The sequence below is a fragment of the Oryza sativa genome, chromosome 3 (assembly GCF_034140825.1).
Source record: "Oryza sativa Japonica Group chromosome 3, ASM3414082v1".
Classification (NCBI taxonomy): Eukaryota; Viridiplantae; Streptophyta; class Magnoliopsida; order Poales; family Poaceae; genus Oryza; species Oryza sativa.
In genome coordinates this window covers 20184916-20203403 of record NC_089037.1, presented here as the reverse complement: position 1 = coordinate 20203403, position 18488 = coordinate 20184916, and positions in this window count along the sequence as shown.

Genomic DNA, 18488 nt, shown 5'->3' with positions numbered 1-18488 from the left:
CACACAATGCACCCAGTACACTCCAATATGTCCAAAAATCATGTTTTGGTGCTTTTTGAACATTTTGATTCCGGTATATTACATCCCACCCACGTGTGGCAATATCGGCATTAATTGACAAAACATCGCCATGCGAGTCGCGAAGTGAGTTTTTGCCATCAACGCTCCCAATACACTCCAATAGGTCCAAAAATCATGTTTAGGTGCTTTTTGAACTTTTTGATTCCGGTATATTACATCGCACCCACGTGTGGCAATATCGGCATTAATTGAGAAAAGTTCGCCGCGCGAGTCGCGAAGTGAGTTTTTGCCATCAACGCACCCAATACACTCCAATATGTCCAAAAATCATGTTTAGGTGTTTTTTGAACTTTTTGATTCCGGTATATTACATCGCACCCACGTGTGGCAATATCGGCATTAATTGACAAAAGTTCGTCGCGCGAGTCTCGAAATGAGTTTTTGCCACAAACGCACCCAATACACTCCAATATGTCCAAAAATCATGTTTACGTGCTTTTTGAACTTTTTGATTCCGGTATATTACATCCCACCCACGTGTGGCAATGTAGGCATTAATTGACAAAACATCGCCATGCGAGTCGCGAAGTGAGTTTTTGCCATCAACGCACCCAATACGCTCCAATATGTCCAATAATCATGTTTAGGTGCTTTTCGAACTTTTTGATTCCGGTATATTACATCCCACCCACGTGTGGCAATATCGGCATTAATTGACAAAACTTCGCCATGCGAGTCGTGAAGTGAGTTTTTGCCATCAACGCACCCAATACACTCCAATATGTCCAAAAATCATGTTTAGGTGCTTTTTGAACTTTTTGATTCCGGTATATTACATCGCACCCACGTGTGGCAATATCGGCATTAATTAACAAAAGTTCGCCCCGCGAGTCGCGCTGTGAGTTTTCGCTACAAACGCACCAAATACGCTCCAATATGTCCAAAAATAATGTTTTGGTGCTTTTTGAGATTTTGATTCCGGTATATTACATCGCACCCACGTGTGGCAATATCGGCATTAATTGAGAAAAGTTCGCCGCCCGAGTCGCGAAGTGAGTTTTTGCCATCAACGCACCCAATACACTCCAATATGTCCAAAAATCATGTTTAGGTGCTTTTTGAACTTTTTGATTCCGGTATATTACATCGCACCCACGTGTGGCAATATCGGCATTAATTGAGAAAAGTTCGCCGCGCGAGTCGCGAAGTAAGTTTTTGCCACACAATGCACCCAGTACACTCCAATAGGTCCAAAAATCATGTTTAGGTGCTTTTTGAACTTTTTGATTCCGGTATATTACATCGCACCCACGTGTGGCAATATCGGCATTAATTGACAAAACTTCGCCATGCGAGTCGTGAAGTGACTTTTTGCCATCAACGCACCCAATACCCTCCAATATGTCCAAAAATCATGTTTTGGTGCTTTTTGAACTTTTTGATTCCGGTATATTACATCCCACCCACGTGTGGCAGTATCGGCATTAATTGACAAAAGTTCGCCGCGAGAGTCGCGAAGTGAGTTTTTGCCACACAATGCACCCAGTACACTCCAATATGTCCAAAAATCATGTTTTGGTGCTTTTTGAACATTTTGATTCCGGTATATTACATCCCACCCACGTGTGGCAATATCGGCATTAATTGACAAAACATCGCCATGCGAGTCGCGAAGTGAGTTTTTGCCATCAACGCTCCCAATACACTCCAATAGGTCCAAAAATCATGTTTAGGTGCTTTTTGAACTTTTTGATTCCGGTATATTACATCGCACCCACGTGTGGCAATATCGGCATTAATTGAGAAAAGTTCGCCGCGCGAGTCGCGAAGTGAGTTTTTGCCATCAACGCACCCAATACACTCCAATATGTCCAAAAATCATGTTTAGGTGTTTTTTGAACTTTTTGATTCCGGTATATTACATCGCACCCACGTGTGGCAATATCGGCATTAATTGACAAAAGTTCGTCGCGCGAGTCTCGAAATGAGTTTTTGCCACAAACGCACCCAATACACTCCAATATGTCCAAAAATCATGTTTACGTGCTTTTTGAACTTTTTGATTCCGGTATATTACATCCCACCCACGTGTGGCAATGTAGGCATTAATTGACAAAACATCGCCATGCGAGTCGCGAAGTGAGTTTTTGCCATCAACGCACCCAATACGCTCCAATATGTCCAATAATCATGTTTAGGTGCTTTTCGAACTTTTTGATTCCGGTATATTACATCCCACCCACGTGTGGCAATATCGGCATTAATTGACAAAACTTCGCCATGCGAGTCGTGAAGTGAGTTTTTGCCATCAACGCACCCAATACACTCCAATATGTCCAAAAATCATGTTTAGGTGCTTTTTGAACTTTTTGATTCCGGTATATTACATCGCACCCACGTGTGGCAATATCGGCATTAATTAACAAAAGTTCGCCCCGCGAGTCGCGCTGTGAGTTTTCGCTACAAACGCACCAAATACGCTCCAATATGTCCAAAAATAATGTTTTGGTGCTTTTTGAGATTTTGATTCCGGTATATTACATCGCACCCACGTGTGGCAATATCGGCATTAATTGAGAAAAGTTCGCCGCCCGAGTCGCGAAGTGAGTTTTTGCCATCAACGCACCCAATACACTCCAATATGTCCAAAAATCATGTTTAGGTGCTTTTTGAACTTTTTGATTCCGGTATATTACATCGCACCCACGTGTGGCAATATCGGCATTAATTGAGAAAAGTTCGCCGCGCGAGTCGCGAAGTAAGTTTTTGCCACACAATGCACCCAGTACACTCCAATAGGTCCAAAAATCATGTTTAGGTGCTTTTTGAACTTTTTGATTCCGGTATATTACATCGCACCCACGTGTGGCAATATCGGCATTAATTGACAAAACTTCGCCATGCGAGTCGTGAAGTGACTTTTTGCCATCAACGCACCCAATACCCTCCAATATGTCCAAAAATCATGTTTAGGTGCTTTTTGAACTTTTTGATTCCGGTATATTACATCGCACCCACGTGTGGCAATATCGGCATTAATTGAGAAAAGTTCGCCGCGCGAGTCGCGAAGTAAGTTTTTGCCACACAATGCACCCAGTACACTCCAATAGGTCCAAAAATCATGTTTACGTGCTTTTTGAACTTTTTGATTCCGGTATATTACATCGCACCCACGTGTGGCAATATCGGCATTAATTGAGAAAAGTTCGTCGCGCGAGTCTCGAAATGAGTTTTTGCCACAAACGCACCCAATACACTCCAATATGTCCAAAAATCATGTTTACGTGCTTTTTGAACTTTTTGATTCCGGTATATTACATCCCACCCACGTGTGGCAATGTAGGCATTAATTGACAAAACATCGCCATGCGAGTCGCGAAGTGAGTTTTTGCCATCAACGCACCCAATACGCTCCAATATGTCCAATAATCATGTTTAGGTGCTTTTCGAACTTTTTGATTCCGGTATATTACATCCCACCCACGTGTGGCAATATCGGCATTAATTGACAAAACTTCGCCATGCGAGTCGTGAAGTGAGTTTTTGCCATCAACGCACCCAATACACTCCAATATGTCCAAAAATCATGTTTAGGTGCTTTTTGAACTTTTTGATTCCGGTATATTACATCGCACCCACGTGTGGCAATATCGGCATTAATTAACAAAAGTTCGCCCCGCGAGTCGCGCTGTGAGTTTTCGCTACAAACGCACCAAATACGCTCCAATATGTCCAAAAATAATGTTTTGGTGCTTTTTGAGATTTTGATTCCGGTATATTACATCGCACCCACGTGTGGCAATATCGGCATTAATTGAGAAAAGTTCGCCGCCCGAGTCGCGAAGTGAGTTTTTGCCATCAACGCACCCAATACACTCCAATATGTCCAAAAATCATGTTTAGGTGCTTTTTGAACTTTTTGATTCCGGTATATTACATCGCACCCACGTGTGGCAATATCGGCATTAATTGAGAAAAGTTCGCCGCGCGAGTCGCGAAGTAAGTTTTTGCCACACAATGCACCCAGTACACTCCAATAGGTCCAAAAATCATGTTTAGGTGCTTTTTGAACTTTTTGATTCCGGTATATTACATCGCACCCACGTGTGGCAATATCGGCATTAATTGACAAAACTTCGCCATGCGAGTCGTGAAGTGACTTTTTGCCATCAACGCACCCAATACCCTCCAATATGTCCAAAAATCATGTTTAGGTGCTTTTTGAACTTTTTGATTCCGGTATATTACATCGCACCCACGTGTGGCAATATCGGCATTAATTGAGAAAAGTTCGCCGCGCGAGTCGCGAAGTAAGTTTTTGCCACACAATGCACCCAGTACACTCCAATAGGTCCAAAAATCATGTTTACGTGCTTTTTGAACTTTTTGATTCCGGTATATTACATCGCACCCACGTGTGGCAATATCGGCATTAATTGAGAAAAGTTCGCCACGCGAGTCGCGAAGTGAGTTTTTGCTACGAACGCACCCAATACACTCCAATATGTCCAAAAATCATGTTTTGGTGCTTTTTGAACTTTTTGATTCCGGTATATTACATCCCACCCACGTGTGGCAGTATCGGCATTAATTGACAAAAGTTCGCCGCGAGAGTCGCGAAGTGAGTTTTTGCCACAAATGCACCCAGTACACTCCAATATGTCCAAAAATCATGTTTAGGTGCTTTTTGAACTTTTTGATTCCGGTATATTACATCCCACCCACGTGTGGCAATATCGGCATTAATTGACAAAAGTTCGCCGCGCGAGTCGCGCAGTGAGTTTTCGCCACAAACGCACCAAATACGCTCCAATATGTCCAAAAATAATGTTTTGGTGCTTTTTGAGATTTTGATTCCGGTATATTACATCGCACCCACGTGTGGCAATATCGGCATTAATTGAGAAAAGTTCGCCGCGCGAGTCGCGAAGTAAGTTTTTGCCACACAATGCACCCAGTACACTCCAATATGTCCAAAAATCATGTTTTGGTGCTTTTTGAACTTTTTGATTCCGGTATATTACATCCCACCCACGTGTGGCAATATCGGCATTAATTGACAAAAGTTCGCCGCGCGAGTCGCGAAGTGAGTTTTTGCTACGAACGCACCCAATACACTCCAATATGTCCAAAAATCATGTTTTGGTGCTTTTTGAACTTTTTGATTCCGGTATATTACATCCCACCCACGTGTGGCAGTATCGGCATTAATTGACAAAAGTTCGCCGCGAGAGTCGCGAAGTGAGTTTTTGCCACAAATGCACCCAGTACACTCCAATATGTCCAAAAATCATGTTTAGGTGCTTTTTGAACTTTTTGATTCCGGTATATTACATCACACCCACGTGTGGCACTATCGGCATTAATTGACAAAAGTTCGCCGCGCGAGTCGCGCAGTGAGTTTTCGGCACAAACGCACCCATTACACTGCAATATGTCCAAAAATCATGATTAGGTGCTTTTTGAAGTTTTTTATTCCGGTATATTACATCCCACCCACGTGTGGCAATATCGGCATTAATTGACAAAACATCGCCATGCGAGTCGCGAAGTGAGTTTTTGCCAGAAACGCACCCAATACACTCCAATATGTCCAAAAATCATGTTTAGGTGGTTTTTGAACTATTTCGTTCGGGTTAAAAACAACGCACCCACGTGTGGCAATATCGGCATTAATTAACAAAAGTTCGCCCCGCGAGTCGCGCAGTGAGTTTTCGCTACAAACGCACCAAATACGCTCCAATATGTCCAAAAATAATGTTTTGGTGCTTTTTGAGATTTTGATTCCGGTATATTACATCGCACCCACGTGTGGCAATATCGGCATTAATTGAGAAAAGTTCGCCGCGCGAGTCGCGAAGTGAGTTTTTGCCATCAACGCACCCAATACACTCCAATATGTCCAAAAATCATGTTTAGGTGCTTTTTGAACTTTTTGATTCCGGTATATTACATCGCACCCACGTGTGGCAATATCGGCATTAATTGACAAAAGTTCGTCGCGCGAGTCTCGAAATGAGTTTTTGCCACAAACGCACCCAATACACTCCAATATGTCCAAAAATCATGTTTACGTGCTTTTTGAACTTTTTGATTCCGGTATATTACATCCCACCCACGTGTGGCAATGTAGGCATTAATTGACAAAACATCGCCATGCGAGTCGCGAAGTGAGTTTTTGCCATCAACGCACCCAATACGCTCCAATATGTCCAATAATCATGTTTAGGTGCTTTTCGAACTTTTTGATTCCGGTATATTACATCCCACCCACGTGTGGCAATATCGGCATTAATTGACAAAACTTCGCCATGCGAGTCGTGAAGTGACTTTTTGCCATCAACGCACCCAATACCCTCCAATATGTCCAAAAATTATGTTTAGGTGCTTTTTGAACTTTTTGATTCCGGTATATTACATCGCACCCACGTGTGGCAATATCGGCATTAATTGAGAAAAGTTCGCCGCGCGAGTCGCGAAGTAAGTTTTTGCCACACAATGCACCCAGTACACTCCAATATGTCCAAAAATCATGTTTTGGTGCTTTTTGAACTTTTTGATTCCGGTATATTACATCCCACCCACGTGTGGCAATATCGGCATTAATTGACAAAACATCGCCATGCGAGTCGCGAAGTGAGTTTTTGCCATCAACGCTCCCAATACACTCCAATAGGTCCAAAAATCATGTTTAGGTGCTTTTTGAACTTTTTGATTCCGGTATATTACATCGCACCCACGTGTGGCAATATCGGCATTAATTGAGAAAAGTTCGCCGCGCAAGTCGCGAAGTGAGTTTTTGCCATCAACGCACCCAATACACTCCAATATGTCCAAAAATCATGTTTAGGTGCTTTTTGAACTTTTTGATTCCGGTATATTACATCGCACCCACGTGTGGCAATATCGGCATTAATTAACAAAAGTTCGCCCCGCGAGTCGCGCTGTGAGTTTTCGCAACAAACGCACCAAATACGCTCCAATATGTCCAAAAATAATGTTTTGGTGCTTTTTGAGATTTTGATTCCGGTATATTACATCGCACCCACGTGTGGCAATATCGGCATTAATTGAGAAAAGTTCGCCGCCCGAGTCGCGAAGTGAGTTTTTGCCATCAACGCACCCAATACACTCCAATATGTCCAAAAATCATGTTTAGGTGCTTTTTGAACTTTTTGATTCCGGTATATTACATCGCACCCACGTGTGGCAATATCGGCATCAATTGACAAAAGTTCGTCGCGCGAGTCTCGAAATGAGTTTTTGCCACAAACGCACCCAATACACTCCAATATGTCCAAAAATCATGTTTACGTGCTTTTTGAACTTTTTGATTCCGGTATATTACATCCCACCCACGTGTGGCAATGTAGGCATTAATTGACAAAACATCGCCATGCGAGTCGCGAAGTGAGTTTTTGCCATCAACGCACCCAATACGCTCCAATATGTCCAATAATCATGTTTAGGTGCTTTTCGAACTTTTTGATTCCGGTATATTACATCCCACCCACGTGTGGCAATATCGGCATTAATTGACAAAACTTCGCCATGCGAGTCGTGAAGTGACTTTTTGCCATCAACGCACCCAATACCCTCCAATATGTCCAAAAATCATGTTTAGGTGCTTTTTGAACTTTTTGATTCCGGTATATTACATCGCACCCACGTGTGGCAATATCGGCATTAATTGAGAAAAGTTCGCCGCGCGAGTCGCGAAGTAAGTTTTTGCCACACAATGCACCCAGTACACTCCAATAGGTCCAAAAATCATGTTTAGGTGCTTTTTGAACTTTTTGATTCCGGTATATTACATCGCACCCACGTGTGGCAATATCGGCATTAATTAACAAAAGTTCGCCCCGCGAGTCGCGCTGTGAGTTTTCGCAACAAACGCACCAAATACGCTCCAATATGTCCAAAAATAATGTTTTGGTGCTTTTTGAGATTTTGATTCGGGTATATTACATCGCACCCACGTGTGGCAATATCGGCATTAATTGAGAAAAGTTCGCCGCCCGAGTCGCGAAGTGAGTTTTTGCCATCAACGCACCCAATACACTCCAATATGTCCAAAAATCATGTTTAGGTGCTTTTTGAACTTTTTGATTCCGGTATATTACATCGCACCCACGTGTGGCAATATCGGCATTAATTGACAAAAGTTCGTCGCGCGAGTCTCGAAATGAGTTTTTGCCACAAACGCACCCAATACACTCCAATATGTCCAAAAATCATGTTTACGTGCTTTTTGAACTTTTTGATTCCGGTATATTACATCCCACCCACGTGTGGCAATGTAGGCATTAATTGACAAAACATCGCCATGCGAGTCGCGAAGTGAGTTTTTGCCATCAACGCACCCAATACCCTCCAATATGTCCAAAAATCATGTTTAGGTGCTTTTTGAACTTTTTGATTCCGGTATATTACATCGCACCCACGTGTGGCAATATCGGCATTAATTGAGAAAAGTTCGCCGCGCGAGTCGCGAAGTAAGTTTTTGCCACACAATGCACCCAGTACACTCCAATAGGTCCAAAAATCATGTTTAGGTGCTTTTTGAACTTTTTGATTCCGGTATATTACATCGCACCCACGTGTGGCAATATCGGCATTAGTTGACAAAACTTCGCCATGCGAGTCGTGAAGTGACTTTTTGCCATCAACGCACCCAATACCCTCCAATATGTCCAAAAATCATGTTTAGGTGCTTTTTGAACTTTTTGATTCCGGTATATTACATCGCACCCACGTGTGGCAATATCGGCATTAATTGAGAAAAGTTCGCCGCGCGAGTCGCGAAGTAAGTTTTTGCCACACAATGCACCCAGTACACTCCAATAGGTCCAAAAATCATGTTTACGTGCTTTTTGAACTTTTTGATTCCGGTATATTACATCGCACCCACGTGTGGCAATATCGGCATTAATTGAGAAAAGTTCGCCACGCGAGTCGCGAAGTAAGTTTTTGCCACACAATGCACCCAGTACACTCCAATATGTCCAAAAATCATGTTTTGGTGCTTTTTGAACTTTTTGATTCCGGTATATTACATCCCACCCACGTGTGGCATTATCGGCATTAATTGACAAAACATCGCCATGCGAGTCGCGAAGTGAGTTTTTGCCATCAACGCTCCCAATACACTTCAATAGGTCCAAAAATCATGTTTAGGTGCTTTTTGAACTTTTTGATTCCGGTATATTACATCGCACCCACGTGTGGCAATATCGGCATTAATTGAGAAAAGTTCGCCGCGCGAGTCGCGAAGTGAGTTTTTGCCATCAACGCACCCAATACACTCCAATATGTCCAAAAATCATGTTTAGGTGCTTTTTGAACTTTTTGATTCCGGTATATTACATCGCACCCACGTGTGGCAATATCGGCATTAATTAACAAAAGTTCGCCCCGCGAGTCGCGCTGTGAGTTTTCGCTACAAACGCACCAAATACGCTCTAATATGTCCAAAAATCATGTTTAGGTGCTTTTTGAACTTTTTGATTCCGGTATATTACATCGCACCCACGTGTGGCAATATCGGCATTAATTGAGAAAAGTTCGCCGCGCGAGTCGCGAAGTAAGTTTTAGCCACACAATGCACCCAGTACACTCCAATAGGTCCAAAAATCATGTTTACGTGCTTTTTGAACTTTTTGATTCCGGTATATTACATCGCACCCACGTGTGGCAATATCGGCATTAATTGAGAAAAGTTCGCCACGCGAGTCGCGAAGTAAGTTTTTGCCACACAATGCACCCAGTACACTCCAATATGTCCAAAAATCATGTTTTGGTGCTTTTTGAACTTTTTGATTCCGGTATATTACATCCCACCCACGTGTGGCAATATCGACATTAATTGACAAAACATCGCCATGCGAGTCGCGAAGTGAGTTTTTGCCATCAACGCTCCCAATACACTCCAATAGGTCCAAAAATCATGTTTAGGTGCTTTTTGAACTTTTTGATTCCGGTATATTACATCGCACCCACGTGTGGCAATATCGGCATTAATTGAGAAAAGTTCGCCACGCGAGTCGCGAAGTAAGTTTTTGCCACACAATGCACCCAGTACACTCCAATATGTCCAAAAATCATGTTTTGGTGCTTTTTGAACTTTTTGATTCCGGTATATTACATCCCACCCACGTGTGGCAATATCGGCATTAATTGACAAAACATCGCCATGCGAGTCGCGAAGTGAGTTTTTGCCATCAACGCTCCCAATACACTCCAATAGGTCCAAAAATCATGTTTAGGTGCTTTTTGAACTTTTTGATTCCGGTATATTACATCGCACCCACGTGTGGCAATATCGGCATTAATTGAGAAAAGTTCGCCACGCGAGTCGCGAAGTAAGTTTTTGCCACACAATGCACCCAGTACACTCCAATATGTCCAAAAATCATGTTTTGGTGCTTTTTGAACTTTTTGATTCCGGTATATTACATCCCACCCACGTGTGGCAATATCGGCATTAATTGACAAAACATCGCCATGCGAGTCGCGAAGTGAGTTTTTGCCATCAACGCTCCCAATACACTCCAATAGGTCCAAAAATCATGTTTAGGTGCTTTTTGAACTTTTTGATTCCGGTATATTACATCGCACCCACGTGTGGCAATATCGGCATTAATTGAGAAAAGTTCGCCGCGCGAGTCGCGAAGTGAGTTTTTGCCATCAACGCACCCAATACACTCCAATATGTCCAAAAATCATGTTTAGGTGCTTTTTGAACTTTTTGATTCCGGTATATTACATCGCACCCACGTGTGGCAATATCGGCATTAATTGACAAAACTTCGCCATGCGAGTCGTGAAGTGACTTTTTGCCATCAACGCACCCAATACCCTCCAATATGTCCAAAAATCATGTTTAGGTGCTTTTTGAACTTTTTGATTCCGGTATATTACATCGCACCCACGTGTGGCAATATCGGCATTAATTGAGAAAAGTTCGCCGCGCGAGTCGCGAAGTAAGTTTTTGCCACACAATGCACCCAGTACACTCCAATATGTCCAAAAATCATGTTTTGGTGCTTTTTGAACTTTTTGATTCCGGTATATTACATCCCACCCACGTGTGGCAATATCGGCATTAATTGACAAAAGTTCGCCGCGCGAGTCGCGAAGTGAGTTTTTGCTACGAACGCACCCACTACACTCCAATATGTCCAAAAATCATGTTTTGGTGCTTTTTGAACTTTTTGATTCCGGTATATTACATCCCACCCACGTGTGGCAGTATCGGCATTAATTGACAAAAGTTCGCCGCGAGAGTCGCGAAGTGAGTTTTTGCCACAAATGCACCCAGTACACTCCAATATGTCCAAAAATCATGTTTAGGTGCTTTTTGAACTTTTTGATTCCGGTATATTACATCACACCCACGTGTGGCACTATCGGCATTAATTGACAAAAGTTCGCCGCGCGAGTCGCGCAGTGAGTTTTCGGCACAAACGCACCCATTACACTGCAATATGTCCAAAAATCATGATTAGGTGCTTTTTGAAGTTTTTTATTCCGGTATATTACATCCCACCCACGTGTGGCAATATCGGCATTAATTGACAAAACATCGCCATGCGAGTCGCGAAGTGAGTTTTTGCCAGAAACGCACCCAATACACTCCAATATGTCCAAAAATCATGTTTAGGTGGTTTTTGAACTATTTCGTTCGGGTTAAAAACAACGCACCCACGTGTGGCAATATCGGCATTAATTAACAAAAGTTCGCCCCGCGAGTCGCGCAGTGAGTTTTCGCTACAAACGCACCAAATACGCTCCAATATGTCCAAAAATAATGTTTTGGTGCTTTTTGAGATTTTGATTCCGGTATATTACATCGCACCCACGTGTGGCAATATCGGCATTAATTGAGAAAAGTTCGCCGCGCGAGTCGCGAAGTGAGTTTTTGCCATCAACGCACCCAATACACTCCAATATGTCCAAAAATCATGTTTAGGTGCTTTTTGAACTTTTTGATTCCGGTATATTACATCGCACCCACGTGTGGCAATATCGGCATTAATTGACAAAAGTTCGTCGCGCGAGTCTCGAAATGAGTTTTTGCCACAAACGCACCCAATACACTCCAATATGTCCAAAAATCATGTTTACGTGCTTTTTGAACTTTTTGATTCCGGTATATTACATCCCACCCACGTGTGGCAATGTAGGCATTAATTGACAAAACATCGCCATGCGAGTCGCGAAGTGAGTTTTTGCCATCAACGCACCCAATACGCTCCAATATGTCCAATAATCATGTTTAGGTGCTTTTCGAACTTTTTGATTCCGGTATATTACATCCCACCCACGTGTGGCAATATCGGCATTAATTGACAAAACTTCGCCATGCGAGTCGTGAAGTGACTTTTTGCCATCAACGCACCCAATACCCTCCAATATGTCCAAAAATTATGTTTAGGTGCTTTTTGAACTTTTTGATTCCGGTATATTACATCGCACCCACGTGTGGCAATATCGGCATTAATTGAGAAAAGTTCGCCGCGCGAGTCGCGAAGTAAGTTTTTGCCACACAATGCACCCAGTACACTCCAATATGTCCAAAAATCATGTTTTGGTGCTTTTTGAACTTTTTGATTCCGGTATATTACATCCCACCCACGTGTGGCAATATCGGCATTAATTGACAAAACATCGCCATGCGAGTCGCGAAGTGAGTTTTTGCCATCAACGCTCCCAATACACTCCAATAGGTCCAAAAATCATGTTTAGGTGCTTTTTGAACTTTTTGATTCCGGTATATTACATCGCACCCACGTGTGGCAATATCGGCATTAATTGAGAAAAGTTCGCCGCGCAAGTCGCGAAGTGAGTTTTTGCCATCAACGCACCCAATACACTCCAATATGTCCAAAAATCATGTTTAGGTGCTTTTTGAACTTTTTGATTCCGGTATATTACATCGCACCCACGTGTGGCAATATCGGCATTAATTAACAAAAGTTCGCCCCGCGAGTCGCGCTGTGAGTTTTCGCAACAAACGCACCAAATACGCTCCAATATGTCCAAAAATAATGTTTTGGTGCTTTTTGAGATTTTGATTCCGGTATATTACATCGCACCCACGTGTGGCAATATCGGCATTAATTGAGAAAAGTTCGCCGCCCGAGTCGCGAAGTGAGTTTTTGCCATCAACGCACCCAATACACTCCAATATGTCCAAAAATCATGTTTAGGTGCTTTTTGAACTTTTTGATTCCGGTATATTACATCGCACCCACGTGTGGCAATATCGGCATCAATTGACAAAAGTTCGTCGCGCGAGTCTCGAAATGAGTTTTTGCCACAAACGCACCCAATACACTCCAATATGTCCAAAAATCATGTTTACGTGCTTTTTGAACTTTTTGATTCCGGTATATTACATCCCACCCACGTGTGGCAATGTAGGCATTAATTGACAAAACATCGCCATGCGAGTCGCGAAGTGAGTTTTTGCCATCAACGCACCCAATACGCTCCAATATGTCCAATAATCATGTTTAGGTGCTTTTCGAACTTTTTGATTCCGGTATATTACATCCCACCCACGTGTGGCAATATCGGCATTAATTGACAAAACTTCGCCATGCGAGTCGTGAAGTGACTTTTTGCCATCAACGCACCCAATACCCTCCAATATGTCCAAAAATCATGTTTAGGTGCTTTTTGAACTTTTTGATTCCGGTATATTACATCGCACCCACGTGTGGCAATATCGGCATTAATTGAGAAAAGTTCGCCGCGCGAGTCGCGAAGTAAGTTTTTGCCACACAATGCACCCAGTACACTCCAATAGGTCCAAAAATCATGTTTAGGTGCTTTTTGAACTTTTTGATTCCGGTATATTACATCGCACCCACGTGTGGCAATATCGGCATTAATTAACAAAAGTTCGCCCCGCGAGTCGCGCTGTGAGTTTTCGCAACAAACGCACCAAATACGCTCCAATATGTCCAAAAATAATGTTTTGGTGCTTTTTGAGATTTTGATTCGGGTATATTACATCGCACCCACGTGTGGCAATATCGGCATTAATTGAGAAAAGTTCGCCGCCCGAGTCGCGAAGTGAGTTTTTGCCATCAACGCACCCAATACACTCCAATATGTCCAAAAATCATGTTTAGGTGCTTTTTGAACTTTTTGATTCCGGTATATTACATCGCACCCACGTGTGGCAATATCGGCATTAATTGACAAAAGTTCGTCGCGCGAGTCTCGAAATGAGTTTTTGCCACAAACGCACCCAATACACTCCAATATGTCCAAAAATCATGTTTACGTGCTTTTTGAACTTTTTGATTCCGGTATATTACATCCCACCCACGTGTGGCAATGTAGGCATTAATTGACAAAACATCGCCATGCGAGTCGCGAAGTGAGTTTTTGCCATCAACGCACCCAATACCCTCCAATATGTCCAAAAATCATGTTTAGGTGCTTTTTGAACTTTTTGATTCCGGTATATTACATCGCACCCACGTGTGGCAATATCGGCATTAATTGAGAAAAGTTCGCCGCGCGAGTCGCGAAGTAAGTTTTTGCCACACAATGCACCCAGTACACTCCAATAGGTCCAAAAATCATGTTTAGGTGCTTTTTGAACTTTTTGATTCCGGTATATTACATCGCACCCACGTGTGGCAATATCGGCATTAGTTGACAAAACTTCGCCATGCGAGTCGTGAAGTGACTTTTTGCCATCAACGCACCCAATACCCTCCAATATGTCCAAAAATCATGTTTAGGTGCTTTTTGAACTTTTTGATTCCGGTATATTACATCGCACCCACGTGTGGCAATATCGGCATTAATTGAGAAAAGTTCGCCGCGCGAGTCGCGAAGTAAGTTTTTGCCACACAATGCACCCAGTACACTCCAATAGGTCCAAAAATCATGTTTACGTGCTTTTTGAACTTTTTGATTCCGGTATATTACATCGCACCCACGTGTGGCAATATCGGCATTAATTGAGAAAAGTTCGCCACGCGAGTCGCGAAGTAAGTTTTTGCCACACAATGCACCCAGTACACTCCAATATGTCCAAAAATCATGTTTTGGTGCTTTTTGAACTTTTTGATTCCGGTATATTACATCCCACCCACGTGTGGCATTATCGGCATTAATTGACAAAACATCGCCATGCGAGTCGCGAAGTGAGTTTTTGCCATCAACGCTCCCAATACACTTCAATAGGTCCAAAAATCATGTTTAGGTGCTTTTTGAACTTTTTGATTCCGGTATATTACATCGCACCCACGTGTGGCAATATCGGCATTAATTGAGAAAAGTTCGCCGCGCGAGTCGCGAAGTGAGTTTTTGCCATCAACGCACCCAATACACTCCAATATGTCCAAAAATCATGTTTAGGTGCTTTTTGAACTTTTTGATTCCGGTATATTACATCGCACCCACGTGTGGCAATATCGGCATTAATTAACAAAAGTTCGCCCCGCGAGTCGCGCTGTGAGTTTTCGCTACAAACGCACCAAATACGCTCTAATATGTCCAAAAATCATGTTTAGGTGCTTTTTGAACTTTTTGATTCCGGTATATTACATCGCACCCACGTGTGGCAATATCGGCATTAATTGAGAAAAGTTCGCCGCGCGAGTCGCGAAGTAAGTTTTAGCCACACAATGCACCCAGTACACTCCAATAGGTCCAAAAATCATGTTTACGTGCTTTTTGAACTTTTTGATTCCGGTATATTACATCGCACCCACGTGTGGCAATATCGGCATTAATTGAGAAAAGTTCGCCACGCGAGTCGCGAAGTAAGTTTTTGCCACACAATGCACCCAGTACACTCCAATATGTCCAAAAATCATGTTTTGGTGCTTTTTGAACTTTTTGATTCCGGTATATTACATCCCACCCACGTGTGGCAATATCGACATTAATTGACAAAACATCGCCATGCGAGTCGCGAAGTGAGTTTTTGCCATCAACGCTCCCAATACACTCCAATAGGTCCAAAAATCATGTTTAGGTGCTTTTTGAACTTTTTGATTCCGGTATATTACATCGCACCCACGTGTGGCAATATCGGCATTAATTGAGAAAAGTTCGCCACGCGAGTCGCGAAGTAAGTTTTTGCCACACAATGCACCCAGTACACTCCAATATGTCCAAAAATCATGTTTTGGTGCTTTTTGAACTTTTTGATTCCGGTATATTACATCCCACCCACGTGTGGCAATATCGGCATTAATTGACAAAACATCGCCATGCGAGTCGCGAAGTGAGTTTTTGCCATCAACGCTCCCAATACACTCCAATAGGTCCAAAAATCATGTTTAGGTGCTTTTTGAACTTTTTGATTCCGGTATATTACATCGCACCCACGTGTGGCAATATCGGCATTAATTGAGAAAAGTTCGCCACGCGAGTCGCGAAGTAAGTTTTTGCCACACAATGCACCCAGTACACTCCAATATGTCCAAAAATCATGTTTTGGTGCTTTTTGAACTTTTTGATTCCGGTATATTACATCCCACCCACGTGTGGCAATATCGGCATTAATTGACAAAACATCGCCATGCGAGTCGCGAAGTGAGTTTTTGCCATCAACGCTCCCAATACACTCCAATAGGTCCAAAAATCATGTTTAGGTGCTTTTTGAACTTTTTGATTCCGGTATATTACATCGCACCCACGTGTGGCAATATCGGCATTAATTGAGAAAAGTTCGCCGCGCGAGTCGCGAAGTGAGTTTTTGCCATCAACGCACCCAATACACTCCAATATGTCCAAAAATCATGTTTAGGTGCTTTTTGAACTTTTTGATTCCGGTATATTACATCGCACCCACGTGTGGCAATATCGGCATTAATTAACAAAAGTTCGCCCCGCGAGTCGCGCTGTGAGTTTTCGCTACAAACGCACCAAATACGCTCCAATATGTCCAAAAATAATGTTTTGGTGCTTTTTGAGATTTTGATTCCGGTATATTACATCGCACCCACGTGTGGCAATATCGGCATTAATTGAGAAAAGTTCGCCGCGCGAGTCGCGAAGTGAGTTTTTGCCATCAACGCACCCAATACACTCCAATATGTCCAAAAATCATGTTTAGGTGCTTTTTGAACTTTTTGATTCCGGTATATTACATCGCACCCACGTGTGGCAATATCGGCATTAATTAACAAAAGTTCGCCCCGCGAGTCGCGCTGTGAGTTTTCGCTACAAACGCACCAAATACGCTCTAATATGTCCAAAAATAATGTTTTGGTGCTTTTTGAGATTTTGATACCGGTATATTACATCGCACCCACGTGTGGCAATATCGGCATTAATTGAGAAAAGTTCGCCGCGCGAGTCGCGAAGTAAGTTTTTGCCACACAATGCACCCAGTACACTCCAATAGGTCCAAAAATCATGTTTAGGTGCTTTTTGAACTTTTTGATTCCGGTATATTACATCGCACCCACGTGTGGCAATATCGGCATTAATTGACAAAACTTCGCCATGCGAGTCGTGAAGTGACTTTTTGCCATCAACGCACCCAATACCCTCCAATATGTCCAAAAATCATGTTTAGGTGCTTTTTGAACTTTTTGATTCCGGTATATTACATCGCACCCACGTGTGGCAATATCGGCATTAATTGAGAAAAGTTCGCCGCGCGAGTCGCGAAGTAAGTTTTAGCCACACAATGCACCCAGTACACTCCAATAGGTCCAAAAATCATGTTTACGTGCTTTTTGAACTTTTTGATTCCGGTATATTACATCGCACCCACGTGTGGCAATATCGGCATTAATTGAGAAAAGTTCGCCACGCGAGTCGCGAAGTAAGTTTTTGCCACACAATGCACCCAGTACACTCCAATATGTCCAAAAATCATGTTTTGGTGCTTTTTGAACTTTTTGATTCCGGTATATTACATCCCACCCACGTGTGGCAATATCGGCATTAATTGACAAAACATCGCCATGCGAGTCGCGAAGTGAGTTTTTGCCATCAACGCTCCCAATACACTCCAATAGGTCCAAAAATCATGTTTAGGTGCTTTTTGAACTTTTTGATTCCGGTATATTACATCGCACCCACGTGTGGCAATATCGGCATTAATTGAGAAAAGTTCGCCGCGCGAGTCGCGAAGTGAGTTTTTGCCATCAACGCACCCAATACACTCCAATATGTCCAAAAATCATGTTTAGGTGCTTTTTGAACTTTTTGATTCCGGTATATTACATCGCACCCACGTGTGGCAATATCGGCATTAATTAACAAAAGTTCGCCCCGCGAGTCGCGCTGTGAGTTTTCGCTACAAACGCACCAAATACGCTCCAATATGTCCAAAAATAATGTTTTGGTGCTTTTTGAGATTTTGATTCCGGTATATTACATCGCACCCACGTGTGGCAATATCGGCATTAATTGAGAAAAGTTCGCCGCGCGAGTCGCGAAGTGAGTTTTTGCCATCAACGCACCCAATACACTCCAAT